This window comes from Mustelus asterias, chromosome 8 (assembly GCF_964213995.1).
Source record: "Mustelus asterias chromosome 8, sMusAst1.hap1.1, whole genome shotgun sequence".
Taxonomy (NCBI): Eukaryota; Metazoa; Chordata; class Chondrichthyes; order Carcharhiniformes; family Triakidae; genus Mustelus; species Mustelus asterias.
The window spans coordinates 136,144,985-136,150,984 of NC_135808.1; the positions used below are offsets into that span (position 1 = coordinate 136,144,985).

At 52.5% G+C, this 6,000-nt stretch overlaps 1 protein-coding gene across 3 annotated transcripts in view; it reads left to right on the forward strand.

Annotated features, from left to right (window-relative positions):
• Nucleotides 1-6,000, forward strand: part of LOC144497586 (choline transporter-like protein 5) — a 317,203-nt gene that overhangs the window by 128,493 nt on the left and 182,710 nt on the right. The window contains exon 1 of one of the 3 annotated variants that reach the window (XM_078219027.1): nt 4,983-5,157. The exons of the other annotated variants lie outside the window; for them this stretch is intronic. The gene's annotated coding sequence lies outside the window, so the exon portion shown is untranslated. Of the gene's footprint in view, nt 1-4,982; nt 5,158-6,000 lie in introns of those variants that run through there. 3 annotated transcript variants of the gene reach the window in all.

Below are 6,000 nucleotides of genomic sequence, written 5' to 3' on the forward strand. Positions count from 1 at the left end.
CATAATGATCTGCAACCTTCTGCATGTGAGGGTGAAGAAATAGGAATGGAACTGAACAGGAGATTGGATTGGTACTTCAAGGAAATGTCATAAGAACATAAGAACTAGGAGCAGGAGTAGGCCATCTGGCCCCTCGAGCCTGCTGCGCCATTCAATAAGATCATGGCTGATCTTTTTGTGGACTCAGCTCCACTTACCCGCCCGCTCACCGTAACCCTTAATTCCTTTACTGTTCAAAAATGTATCAATCCTTGCCTTAAAAGGATCCTTGTCGGTGCAGACTTGATGGGCCGAAGGGCCTCTTTTGTGCTGTCTGATTCCATGATTCTAACAGAGCGGGGGGAATGGGATTGAGTGGTTTACTGTACAGTGTAAGCCAGTGCCAATGGTCTCCCCCTGCACTGTAACCAGGACACCAGAGAAATCTCCCCTGCTTTTCTTTCCATGGTTCTGTGGGATCATTTACTTTCAGCTGTGAGGGCTCCATCCAAAAAAACAGCACCTCTGACTAAGCAGCACTCCCTCAATACTGCACTGAGGTTTGTTTTATTTCTTCAGCTGGGGAAGCAGTTCTAAAGTTTAAAGTTTATTTGTTAGTGTCACAAGTAGGCTTAGATTAACACTGCAATGAAGTTACTGTGAAAATCCCCGAGTCGCCACACTCTAGCGCCTGTTCGGGTAACACTGAGGGAGAATTTAGCATGGCCAATGCACCCTAACCAGCACGTCTTTCAGACTGTGGGAGGAAACCGGAGCACCCGGGGGAAACCCACGCAGACATGGGGAGAATGTGCAAACTCCACACAGACAGTGATCCAAGCCGGGAATCGAACCAGGGTCCCTGGTGCCAGTGAGGCAGCAGTGCTAACCACTGTGCCACCGTGCCGTCCCGCTGTGCCACCGTAGATCAATGTCGAGGTTAACGACCCACTCAATGGTTTAGCCAATGCAGTGTGATTGGTTGTGCTGCCACCGGGACTGGCTCTCTGAGGGCAGGGTTTCAGTGTGTGAGTGATGGTCAGACCTGGATAACCACAATTTGAGCTGTCCCTCACATTCCACTTGCGGAGTGAGTGGCCAAATCGTTCCCTGACCCATCCCCAGCGGTTTGGACTTGTCCAGATTTCCCGTGGGAGATTGAAATCTTGGACGGCAGCACTTGGGTTCGTTGTGGGGCTGTGGTTTGTGATGTTGGCACTTGGAGGGGCAGTGTCCATTGAGGGATGGGGCTATTTATAGTTTCCTGGGTGTGGGGCATGTTTCAGTCAGGACTGTGGGATCTCGGACAAGTGTGTGGTGTTTCTATGTTGAGCTCCTGTGTTAATGGAATATTTTTCCAGCTGTTAGCCAGTGGTGTTCTCTGCGGAGATTGTGTTCCCTGTGAACAGCAGAAAGTTCATTCTGGGCCAGCACAGGAAATCCCCCGAGTTGTGTTGGTCTCAATGTCCCAGAAATAATCCTCCTGACTCCCCAGAGGCAGATACGCAGCATGTTTGTGAGGCAGCTCCTGAACCAAGCTCAACAGCATTAGCTCAACGAGCAGGGTGGCACAGTGGTTAGCACTGCTGCCTCACAGTGCCAGGGACCCAGGTTCAATTCCAGCCTGGGGTCATAGAGTCATAGAGATTTACAGCAAGTCGTCCCAACTTGTCCATGCCGCCCAGTTTTTACCACTAAGCGAGTCCCAATTGCTCGCATTTGGCCCATATCCCTCTATACCCATCTTACCCATGTAACTGTCTAAATGTTTCTTAAAAGACAAAATTGTACCCGCCTCTACTACTACCTCTGGCAGCTTGTTCCAGACACTCACCACCCTCTGTGTGAAAAAATTGCCCCTCTGGACTCATTTGTATCTCTCCCCTCTCACCTTAAACCTATGCCAAAGACCCCCCTATCTTTGGGAAAAGATATTGACTATCTAGCTGATCTATGCCCCTCATTATTTTATAGACCTCTATAAGATCTCCCCTCAGCCTCCTACGCTCCAGAGAAACAAGTCCCAGTCTATCCAGCCTCTCCTTATATCTCAAACCATCAAGTCCCGGTAGCATCCTAGTAAATCTCTTCTGCACTCTTTCTAGTTTAATAATATCCTTTTTATAATAGGGTGACCAGAACTGTACACAATATTCCAAGTGTGGCCTTTGACAGTAGTCACTGTCTGTGTGGAGTTTGTATGTTCTCCCCGTGTCTGGTTGGATTTCCTCTTGCAGTACAAAGATGTGCGGGATAGGTTGATTGGCTGTGCTAAATTGCCCCTTCGTGTCAGGGAGATTAGCGGGTAAATGTGTGGAGATACGGGGGTAGGGCCTGGGTGGGATTGTTGCCGGTGCAGGCTCGATGGGCCGAATGGCCTCCTCCTGCACTGTAGGGATTCTATGATTCTATGAGGCAGTGTGTAACGTGTTGGCTCTGTGGGGCTGGCTGGCTTCCATATCAGATTCACTCTGGTTTAATCTGGAATCTGGCGTTCTGGTTCAATGCACTGTCCAGAGCGAGGCGGAGATGTTTCAGTGTTGGGTTGTTGGCGAGTGGTTGGGCACTGAGTTACATCCCTGGCCTTTGAGCAGTGGAGGCAGGAACAGTCTTGGCACCTGCGGTCTCAGCTTTCTGTGGTAGTGAAGTGAATTCTGTGCACTGTTCTCGGAGTAAGTGAATGTTACTGAGTGACCCTCCCCCATTCCACATTCCCTGGAACAGCTGTGAGGAGATTGGAAACACTCAGAGAATGTCTGGGAATTCACTCAGTGGGAGAATGCTGCAAAGGGAGAACTCTGACATTTACAGCTCCCTTTCTTTACAGAAATAAGTGAGTTCTTTCAGAAATACCAGACAGGGAAACAAAAAGACTTGAATTAGTGTCCACTCCCCACGCTGTGGCCAGTGACATGTCCACGTTGACTCAGTAAATATCGCTCTGGAACACAATGGGATTCCGACAAACTCCAGGGGCCGGCTTTGCAATCCCTGTTCAGGAACCTGAGTCTGGGCCATTCCCAGGCCCCATTTTAAATCAAAGGCCCTAATTGGCTTAGGGGTGAGTTTGGTGCCCAATCAGTGATGCCAATATTGGAGGGAAGGTGGGACATCACGCGGGAGCCCGATTCTCGAAAGCAAAGAGCAGCCACGAGGGGAGGAATGGAGGAGGCCAGAGAACAGAGGGGCTGAAAACCCAACAGCCCACACCGACATCCAAACACTCCCTCCTCATTCTGCTCTCCACAAGCAATGGAAACTCTGTGCCTGTGCCAGCCCTTCCGTTTGCCCATTCCATTTTGTTTGTGGACCACTTTCCATCTGCAACACAATGGATAATTTCTTTCCACGGCGTTCCTGACAGCTGAGCACCAACGCGTCCCAGAACGTCTGCTCCTCCAGCTCTACTATTTAATATTTGATTCTAACTCCAGCCTGTTAACAAACTCTTCAACAAGTTTAATGGCAAATTAATTTAAAGGCATGTGGATTGCCACATCCATCCCCACTTGCCTTTCAAATTCCACATGGCCCAGTGGGATGATGCTGTGCCATTTTGCTATATTTTGTGTTTAAGGTGGGGCTGCTTTAAGAGGAAGTGTTTTGTTCGAAGAGTCGATTTGTCTGGGAAACCTGCAGCAGATGTGAAGAATGCCAGCTGATTTTAACCAGGAATGTGTTACCTTGCAGAGTTAATAGACCTTTTGTTTATTTCGGTTCGACTGGGATTTTAGACTCAGTATGCAGAGTCATGTGAGTTTCGATTAGGTTGATTGACAGGGACGGAGTCATGTGGTTAATGGGAGGAGCTAAGCTTGCAGAAAAGAAAGAGTTTCAGTTTCATTTTAAACCACAAGCAGTTGCTGCCTGAGCTGCCAGAAGAAAGCAGTGTCGCCCTCTCTCTCTCCCTCCCTCCAAAGGCTTTCTGAAAGCTCCAAGCCTGGTAACCTTGAAGAATCATAGAGTCACTACAGTACAGGAGGCCATTCAAACAATACAAACTAATTGCATTGATATAGCACCTTTAAGGTGGTAAAGCATCCCACGGCGCTTCACAGGAGCATCATCAAACAAAATTTAACACTAGGACAACTAGGACCATAGTAGGAGATTGGAGGTTACAGAGATAGGAAGGGGGACAGAAGCTGGTGGAGGTTACAGAGATAGGGAGGGGTGTGGGGGATGGAGGAGGTTACAGAGATAGGGAGGGGTGTGGGGGATGGAGGAGGTTACAGAGATAGGGAGGGGTGTGGGGGATGGAGGAGGTTACAGAGATAGGGTGGGGTGTAGGGGCTGGAGGAGGTTACAGAGATAGGGAGGGGTGTAGGGGCTGGAGGAGGTGACAGAGATAGGGAGGGGTGTAGGGGCTGGAGGAGGTTACAGAGATAGGGAGGGGTGTAGGGACTGGAGGAGGTTACAGAGATAGGGAGGGGTGTGGGGGCTGGAGGAGGTTACAGAGATAGGGAGGAGTGTCGGGGCTGGAGGAGTTTACAGAGATAGGGAGGAGTGTCGGGGCTGGAGGAGGTTACAGAGACAGGGAGGGGGTGTAGGGGCTGGAGGAGGTTACAGAGATAGGGAGGGGTGTGGGGGCTGGGGGAGGTTACAGAGATAGGGAGGGGGGAGGGGTGTGGGGGCTGAGGGAGGTTACAGAGATAGGGAGGGGGGAGGGGTGTGGGGGCTGGGGGAGGTTACAGAGATAGGGAGGGGGGAGGGGTGTGGGGGCTGGGGGAGGTTACAGAGATGGGGCTGAGTGGTATTGCAGAGATTTGAATACAAGAATGAGAAATTTTTGAAATAAGATGTTGGGCTGGGTTCCAGCTTCCCAGACTCTGCCAGTCTGAATATTCGACCGTGGCATCTTGTCCTGACGCTCAGACCCTGGCACAGGCTGTGCTTTTCCCAGCAGCGCCTTGCCTGCTCCCCACACTCTGACCAATTAGTGGATAAAACTGCCGATACCTTCCCTACATCACTGTTACAGCAGCAAGAATTCACAGTAAACATTTCAGGTCACATGGCAGTGTCTCTCCCTCCCTCTTTCTGTTTAAACATTAATCTGTTTTGGAGCTGGGAGCCTGTTTGAGGAAGTGGGAGGTTAGTGTAGCTGGATTCAGCAGCGCTGCTGATAGAGACTTGGAGCATGGGGCGCCAGCAGGCGACTTACTACGGCAAAACACGGTAAGGTGCTGCGATTCACTGACAGAGAGAGGTCATCACCAGAGACTGGTGTCTCCCCCACCCTCACCCCTCACTGTCTCTCCACCCTCACCCCTCCACCCTCACCCCTCACTGTCTCTCCACCCTCACCGTCTCTCCACCCTCACCCCTCACTGTCTCTCCACCCTCACCTCTCACTGTCTCCCCACCCTCACCCCCTCCATCCTCACTGTCTCCCCACCCTCACCCCCTCCACCCTCACCCCTCCCTGTCTCCCCACCCTCACCCCTTCACCCTCACTGTCTCTCCACCCTCACCCCCTCCACCCTCACCCCTCCCTGTCTCCCCACGCCTCCATCCTCACTGTCTCCCCACCCTCACCCCCTCCATTCTCACCCCTCACTGGCTCCCCACCCTCACTCTCACCCCTTCACCCTCACTGTCTCTCCACCCTCACCCCCTTCACCCTCACCCCCTTCACCCTCACCCCTCCCTGTCTCCCCACCCTCATCCCCTCCACCCTCACCCCCTCCGCCCTCACCCCCTCCGTCCTCACCCCCTCCGTCCTCACCTCCTCCACCCTCAGCCCCTCCACCCTTCCACCCTCACCCACTCCACCCTCACCCCTCCATCCTCACCCACTCCACCCTCACCCCTCCATCCTCACTCCACCATCCTCACCCCCTCCACCGTCACTCTCCCTGTCTCTCCATCCTCACCCCCACCACCCTCACCTCCTCCACCCTCACCTCCTCCACCCTCACCCCCTCCACCCTCACCCCCTCCACCCTCACCCCCTCCACCCTCACCCCCTCCACCCTCACCCCCTCCACCCTCACCCCCTCCACCCTCACCCCCTCCACC